General features: G+C 62.7%; 1 long non-coding RNA gene across 1 annotated transcript; it reads right to left on the bottom strand.

Annotated features, from left to right (window-relative positions):
* Positions 1-534: 534 nt before the first annotated feature.
* On the bottom strand, positions 535-2,727 carry LOC138429315 (uncharacterized). The gene is made up of 2 exons (XR_011252771.1): positions 2,573-2,727; positions 535-1,478 (listed from the first exon to the last, which is right to left on the bottom strand). It is a non-coding gene; the product is annotated as an uncharacterized lncRNA (long non-coding RNA).
* Between the last annotated feature and the right edge of the window lie 4,891 nt (positions 2,728-7,618).

The following is a 7,618-nucleotide window of genomic DNA, read 5'->3' as shown; positions in this document are numbered from 1 at the left end:
CGAGGCCCTAGCAGTCTTCCCAGTTCCTGCATCCAAGTTCGTGCCAGGGACCTGTTCCCACTGTCCCGCGCCCCTGGAGGCCTGGTTGTACTGGTCATGGGTCTCCAGGCGACCCCTGAATGGAGTGTCCTTGGGTTGGCTCTCTCCTGGGCCAGGCACAGCCTGAGTGGAGTCCAGACCTGAAGCCGGCCGTGTCAGGGGAAAACACTCTGCCCGAGTCAGTGCCATCGAAAGGGCCGTGAGGCAGCGGCAGGAGCGGCTGCGTGCTCCCGGTTCTGGGCCGCATTTAGGGCCTAGACACCGGCAGCGGGGCCCCGGGGGCGGAGGCGCTGAGGACGGAAGCAGACAAGAGGAGGACGATAAGAGGACAAAGTCCCCCAAACACACACCTTCAAAACTCAGCCAGGATGAAACAGATGATTTGAATGGTCCTATAACCAGGGAAGAAACTGTGTTGATAATTTAGAATTTCCTTAAAAAAAAAAAAAAGAACCTCCCAGACCCAGTGGTTTCGCTAAAGAATTCCACCAAAAATTTGCAAAAGGAGCAACACCCATTTTATGCAGTTTCTTCCAGAACACAGGCGGGAGCACGTCCCAGCCCACTCCGCGAAGCTGGCACGGTCCTGAGGGCAAAGCAAGATGAAGACAGTGCGAAAAACAAACAAAACCCCCCACGACCAACGTCTCTCATGAACCTAGATCCAAAAGTCCTCCATAAAATAAAAGCAAGTTGAATCCAACAATGCGTAAAAAGATTTAGACACCAAAACCCAGTGGGATCTGTTCCAAGTTTGCGAGTCTATTCAATGTAGAAAAACCTAGAATGTAATTCACTCCATCAGCAAGGTGAAAAAGAAACAGGACGTCACGATATCAGTTGGTGCAGAAAATGCCTTTGACCAAATGCCACACCATTCATACCAGAAACCCAGGTAGACCGGGGCTGGGGTGGATTTCTTCAGCTGGAAAACAAGACAGGATTTTTTCTCAAGGTTGGAGATGACCACACGCAGCTGGAAATATCATTATCTACTTCTAGTTAGTAAACAAAAAAGCAGTCCTCATTTTTGGGCACCAACTATGCTCAGGTGTAGTCTGGAGCATTTAATATGAATGTGTCCCGGGAGGGAAACACTCTGGATTTGCAGGAGAGGAAGCTGACACTTACTCCTTGGAAGGAAAGTTATGACCAACCCAGATAGCATATTGAAGAGCAGAGACATTACTTTGCCAACAAAGGTCCGTCTAGTCAAGGCTATAGTTTTTCCAGTGGTCATGTATGGATGTGAGAGTTGGACTGTGAAGAAAGCTGAGTGCTGAAGAATTGATGCTTTTGAACTGTGGTGTTGGAGAAGACTCTTGCGAGTCCCTTGGACTGCAAGGAGGTCCAACCAGTCCATTCTAAAGGAGATTGGTCCTGGGATTTCTTAGTAAGGAATGATGCTAAAGCTGAAGCTCCAGTACTTTGGCCACCTCCTGTGAAGAGTTGACTCATTAGAAAAGACTCTGATGCTGGGAGGGATTGGGGGCAGGAGGAGAAGGGGTTGACAAGGATGAGATGCCTGGATGGCATCACCGACTCGATGGACGTGAGTCTGAGTGAACTCCGGGAGTTGGTGATGGACAGGGAGGCCTGGCGTGCTGCAGTTCATGGGGTCGCAAAGAGTCGGACACGACTGAGCGACTGAACTGAACTGAGCTGAAGCTGATGCACTGAGAGGCACGCATCCCCGGGCCCACACTAGCTCAGGAGGGGCCCACACTCCGTCCCCTGCAGCCTGCACAGCCCTGGGGCCTGGGGAGACTCGGGCGGTCCCCCACTTCTCCTCACTTGGCCTCCACCCCCGATGCTGGAGCCAGGGCTGAGCCTGCCCCGGAGCTCCTCCTGGGAGCACCCAGGCCCTGTGATGGGAACCGGGAGGCCCTGGCCGGAAGCAGAGGGGCGGATGGGCTGGGCTCCCGGCAGCCGGGGTATCCGACCGTCTGCGGGCACGCTGGTGGCGGGGAAGCCGCGTCACAGGGCCGCAGCCATCCTCTGGCCACCGGCTCCTCTGAGCAGAGAGCCCCTCGCCCACACGCACTCCGTGTCTCAGTGACTAGGGTGAGGGGGGACAGGAGGCGGCGCTTGTGACGATACCCCACAAACGGCCCTGGGCGAGCTGTCCACAGCTCTTCTTCCAGGTGCGCTGGAGGCCCCGCGCCGACGGTAATTAAGGCCTCCAGTTGCCAGCTCGCCCACGCTGGCCTCAAATGGCCCCTGTAGCCACCGACTTCCTTTCCCATGGGCATCTGGGGCCTGAGGCCTCCGGACGGCTGGGCCTGGAGGCGAGGGGCAAGTGTCCGGCGGCCTCAGCTCTGAGCACATCGTGTGGATGGGTCGGTTCCAGACAACGGAAGAGGAGCCTTGGGGCTCATCCCCTCCCCGCTGCCCTCCCACCTTCAAGCCAAAGTCCAACCCCCACAATGAGGGCGGACTCAGGAGGGCAGCCGGAGGGTCTGCCTGACATAGAGCCTGGGGGAGGGGCACAGGGGTAGAGGTGGGGGTGCACGGGGAGACGGGGGGTGCTCACCTGACCTCCAGGGACCCAGGTGAGTCTGCCTGAGGCTGCTGTCAGGCCTTGCTGCTCCACACGGGGCCTGCTCTCATCCTGCCAAGGAGGACCCAGAAATTGCAGAGTCTGACCCCAGCTTGGCGCCCAGAGCCAGTGTCCAGAAAGCCTCGGGCCTGGAGGTGGGAACAAGGGCTGCAGCCCCGGCTTTCCGGCGACCGTCCTCCCCTCTCAGCCAGCCTCCCCCCAAGGGCCCCTGCTCACCACCCCCACCTCCACAGGAGCGGACGGAGACCAAGGCGGGCGTCAGAAACGGACGGTGTTGTCGCTGGGGCCTTCCTCTCTCAAGAGCCCAGGCTGCAGGGTGGGGACTCTGAATCCTTCACCTCCGTGTCGCCCAGAAGGCGACAGCTTGTCCACCACACTCCCCTCCCAGCCGCCTGGTCCCACTGTTTGGAGGGATCAGAAGGGCCCTGGGGCTCTGATGGGTGCCTCTGCCCCTTCAAGACCCTCGTCTCAGGCCCCCGTTTAAGAGTAACCCCCACCAGGAGGCTGGAGCCAAGGCCGCCGGGTGCTGGTGAGGCCCTGTGCTGCAGAAAGGGAGTTGGAGAGGCTGGCTCAGGGTGCTCCCGCGCAGAAGCGGTGCCGGGGGACACTCCTGCCCCTCGGGCTTGGAGCTGAGGCCCACGTCCCTTCACTCGCGTGCTGGCTTCTCAGCTGGGGGGCTCAGCGGCACAGGCCCCGAGACCCTGCCCACGGTCACCGCCCACACCCGGCCCAGCTCCTTCCCACCCTGCGGACTGGCACAGGAGGGCGCCCGCCTGACCCCAGCGCACCGCAGCGGCCCAAGCACGGCCCTGCCGCCCTGCGTGACGGATGTCAAGTGGGGGAGACCGTCCCCGCGGGGTCTCAGGCGCCGGGCTTCAGGCAGGAAAGACGCGCCCCGTGCCCCCAGCCTGCGGACCTGCCCCATCTGCAGCCCACCGCCTCTCAGAGCCCTGCAGGGCCGCTGTGCCAGCCTTCACTCTCTGTGGGCCTGCTGAGGTCCCATCCACCCGGGGCTTTGCCCAGAGAGCCCTGCCCCCCTCCCCCTCTCAGGAGCCCCCGGAGCACCTCTGTCCTTGGCACCGACGCGTCTGGGGCCACGTGGCTCAGCCGCTGTCTGTGGGTTTTGTGGCTGCGATGCCCCCACCCCCCGGCTCCTGCAGGGACAGTCTCCCCTTGGCTGCCCTGTAACCTTGATGATAAACTCAGGACTCCCAGTAAATATTGCTGGGTTCGCAGATGCACAGCTGCTGGGCCACGCGGGATGCCATGGTCTGACCGGCGTTTCTGAACGAAGTCCTGCAGGAAGGAAACCACAGAGACGGCAGCGAGGTCGGAAGCGGCTGAGGGCCCGGGGTGGGGGTCGGGGGGTGAGCACAGGGGTCCTCAGGGCAGTGGAGTCAGTGTACAAAGACCTCGTGGTGCGCTCGTCAGAGCTCCGGGAACGTGAGACAGCGAGAGCTGAGGGTGACCGCGAGCCGCACTTGGTGCTAGCAAGGCGATGCTGACCCGACGGCGAGGATGAGAGTGACGTCCGGGGACGGTGTGTGTCTGCTGGGAGTTTACACGGGGACCCACTGTTCTTTCTGCTCAATTTCCTGTAGACTTAAAGCTGCTCTAAAAAATGAAGTCTGCCAATTTTTAAAAAATCTCTCAGAAAGCCCAACGAGACGATTCTGCACCCACAGATGGTCACAGTGAACGCAGACGGCGGCGGACATCGGTGCTGACACAGACAGCGTGCACTCCGGCCGTCGGGCGAGGGCGCTGGCCGGGGCCCTGGGGAGACTGGTCCCCACTGCACACATACGTGTCCAGGCGTGTGCCCATCACACCAGAAACAGCCCAGCACCCAGGAGGTGCACACGCGTCGTGGCCCTTCCCCACAGCACCGACTATGGCGAGGGCCTGAGCCAGGTGCGGCCACACTGCGAGGGGCAGACGGCCAAGACCGAGGGCTTAGGAGCTTCCTGCAGCAGGGGCGCGGGCCCGCCGGTCACCCCCGCACCAGCCCCCCAGGCAGCCCCCAAGGAGGCACCTGGGACCGGCTGCTCCCACTCTGCCGCGGGGGGGGGGGCCCTCCCCCTCCCCTCCTGTCCCCTCGCCCTCCCCTCCTGCCCCTCCCCCTCCTGCCCCCTCCCCCGTCCCCTCCCCCTCCCCTCCTCCTCCCCCCGTCCCCTCCCCCTCCCCTCCTGTCCCCTCCCCTCCTGTCCCCTCCCCTCCTGTCCCCTCCCCTCCTGCCCCTCCCCCTCCTGCCCCCTCCCCTCCTGCCCTCCCCCTCCCCCTCCCCTCCTGTCCCCTCCCCCTCCTGCCCCCTCCCCCTCCTGCCCTCCCCCTCCCCTCCTGTCCCCTCCCCCTCCTGCCCCCTCCCCCTCCTGCCCTCCCCCTCCCCTCCTGTCCCCTCCCCCTCCTGTCCCCTCCCCCTCCTGCCCTCCCCCTCCCCCTCCTGCCCCCTTCCCTCCTCCCCCTCCCATCTTGCCCCCTCCCCCCCTCACCCCCCTCCCCCCAGCCCCCCTCCTAGTCTCTCCTCTCCATTGCCCCCCCCAACCCCCTCCACAAGACTATGGCAAAAGCCAGCTGTTTCTCTAGGGAACTGGCCTAACTGGGCGAGGACTTTTTGAACCAGACTCCAGAGTGGAATTTTTTTCTCTCAAAATAGAGAAGAATTGGCTGTCCAGGAGTTAAAGATAGAATCCTGTGGCAAGGCCAAGGTCTGAGCGCCTGTCCCAGCTGGCAGGGAGAGGGCTGGGGAGGCCTGGCCGCCAGTGCTCCAGGGGGCTGTGGCTGGCTCTGAGTCACGTGGCCTGCACCCCCGTCCCTCAGCCCCCACCATTGGCTGGGGCCAGCTTTGAATCAGGACTCAGCGGGAGACATCTGTCCTGCAAGGGAGTGAGGGCCAGCTCCTCTTCCATAGAGGGTCTCTGGAGGGCTTCCTGGAGGAGGGGACCACATGGAAACAAGCATGCTGGGAAGCAGGAGCCTGCCAGCAGCTCAGGACCTCGTGTCCAGGAGGCCCGCGGGCAGCGCCTGGCGGACAGCTTGGAGCCAGCAGCAACCGAATGTCAGCTCTGAGCATTTTATCTGCAGACAGCGAGAAGCTACTGCCAGCAGTGGAGGGAGGAGGGTGCAGGGTGGGCGCAGAGGAACGCCAGACCAGGCGGAGAGCCCGCCGGGGCGGGGCCCCAGCCGAGAGCGCGCCCAGCAGGGGACGCAGAGCTGAGGGCATCGGGGAGCAGGGGGCCAGAACGGGGCTCCCCACACCCCCACACTGAGGGAGCGTGAGGGTTCTGGCCCTTCGCCGGGTGGCCTGTCCCTAGGCTGGGCTCACAACCAGCCCCAGCAAGGAGCTCAGGCCACGGGCGGCTCAGGGCCAGACTAGAGTCCACGGGGACTTCCAGCTGCCACCACAAGTAAGGACAGATCCTCCCCTCCGGAAGCCCAGGTGTGTACTCACGGCAGGGGAATGCACGTGCCCGTGTGTGTGTGTGTGTGTGTGTGTGTGTGTGAGAGAGAGAGAGAGAGAGAGACGGTGCATCCCAGCCAGGGGCCCGGATGGAGGCTGGCTCCTGGGGGCTGGGCGGCCCACCCCGGGGCCCGCACCTTCCTGGGCTGTGGTCCCAGGACCTGGGGCCCCACAGGCTGCACCTCACAGGGCCCAGGCCCCCCTGCCGGGACTGACCCACCCCCGGGGCCACTTCTTCCTGCAGAGCCGCGTGGCTTCAGTGCCAGGTGGGGAGGCGGCCGTGCATCTGGAGGGCCCCAGGCCCCGAGGGCGGGCTGGGCGGTGGCGGGAGGGGCGAACCCCCGCCTCCCCACCTGTTTGCCGCGGGTGCTGCCTTCCCAGCAAGTGTGCCGCCTGGACCCCTTGGCTGGGTGTCTGGGGCCCCCAGCTCCCCGCCTTCATTCCAGGGGTGGGGGCAGGAGGAGGGTTGGCCCATATGGCCTTCATCGGCAGGTCTCCAGGAGGCTCTCGCCCCCGACACAGCGTCCTGACCTCTGTGTCAACCTCCCCAGGGGCTGCGGGGCAGACCTAGCCCTCGGTCCTGCGGAGTCTTCAGGTGACAGGGCACACTGTCTATGCGGCGGGGGAAGCCTGAGGCTCAGAGACCATCGGCAGCTGCTTGGGGCCACTCTGGCAGGAGAGAAAGGACTCAAGCCCAGGCCTCGTGGTGGGGACAGGGCCTGAGAGCCCAGGATGTCCTGCAGGGCCACGGGCACACGCCTGAGGGGCCGAGGAGTGAGCTGGGGCTATGGCACCGCAGGGCCCTGTGAGCCAAGGGCCTTGGGGAGAAGGACCCCGCAGCCTGACCAGGACCTGGCCACTTGCTCCCCGTTAGGACTGGACCCTAAGGCCACTCTGGCAGGCCAGGACCACCTGCCCATCCCAGAGCCGCTTCTCCAAAGTCCTGGACAGAAACCCACCTCTCGACACCGCGACCCACACCTGGGGAGACGCCGAGGCCTGAGAAGCCCGGTCTCTAAGCTGTGAACGCTCCTGGCCGCGACAGGCGGGGGTCCAGCCACGAGCACCTCCAAGGTCAAGGTCAGCCGGAGATGCTCCCGTCCAGAAAGCTGGGTTAGGCGGCTACCAGGTCAGGTGGTGCTCTAGTCACTGGGTCGTGTTCGACTTTCATGACCCCGTGGACTGTACCCTGCCAGGCTCTTCTGTCTGTGGGGTTCTCCAGGCAAGAACACTAGAGTGGGTGGCCATTTCCTTCTTCCGATCAGGACCAGGTTTGCAAATCATAGCCCGAAGGTCAACAGATTTACACCTATTTTGTCAAATAAAGTTTGACGGAAACACAGCCGTGTCAGTCACACAGCCTGAAAGCCTAAGGATTTCCTGCCTGCCTGGGGAGCAAAACGTGAACTAATTAAGAAGTGATGAGTTTTACGAATTGATTCACTTTCAAGAAACAACCTTACTGAGGCGTGGTTTTCATACAATGAACTGCACATACTTTAAGTGTAGAACTGGTGGGTGGCCTCTGCCTACGCGCACTGTTTACGCATGAACGTGTC

Source organism: Ovis canadensis, chromosome 24, assembly GCF_042477335.2.
Source record: "Ovis canadensis isolate MfBH-ARS-UI-01 breed Bighorn chromosome 24, ARS-UI_OviCan_v2, whole genome shotgun sequence".
Taxonomy (NCBI): Eukaryota; Metazoa; Chordata; class Mammalia; order Artiodactyla; family Bovidae; genus Ovis; species Ovis canadensis.
The sequence above is the reverse complement of the archived record's forward strand: the minus strand, read 5'-3'. Positions and strand labels throughout refer to the sequence as shown.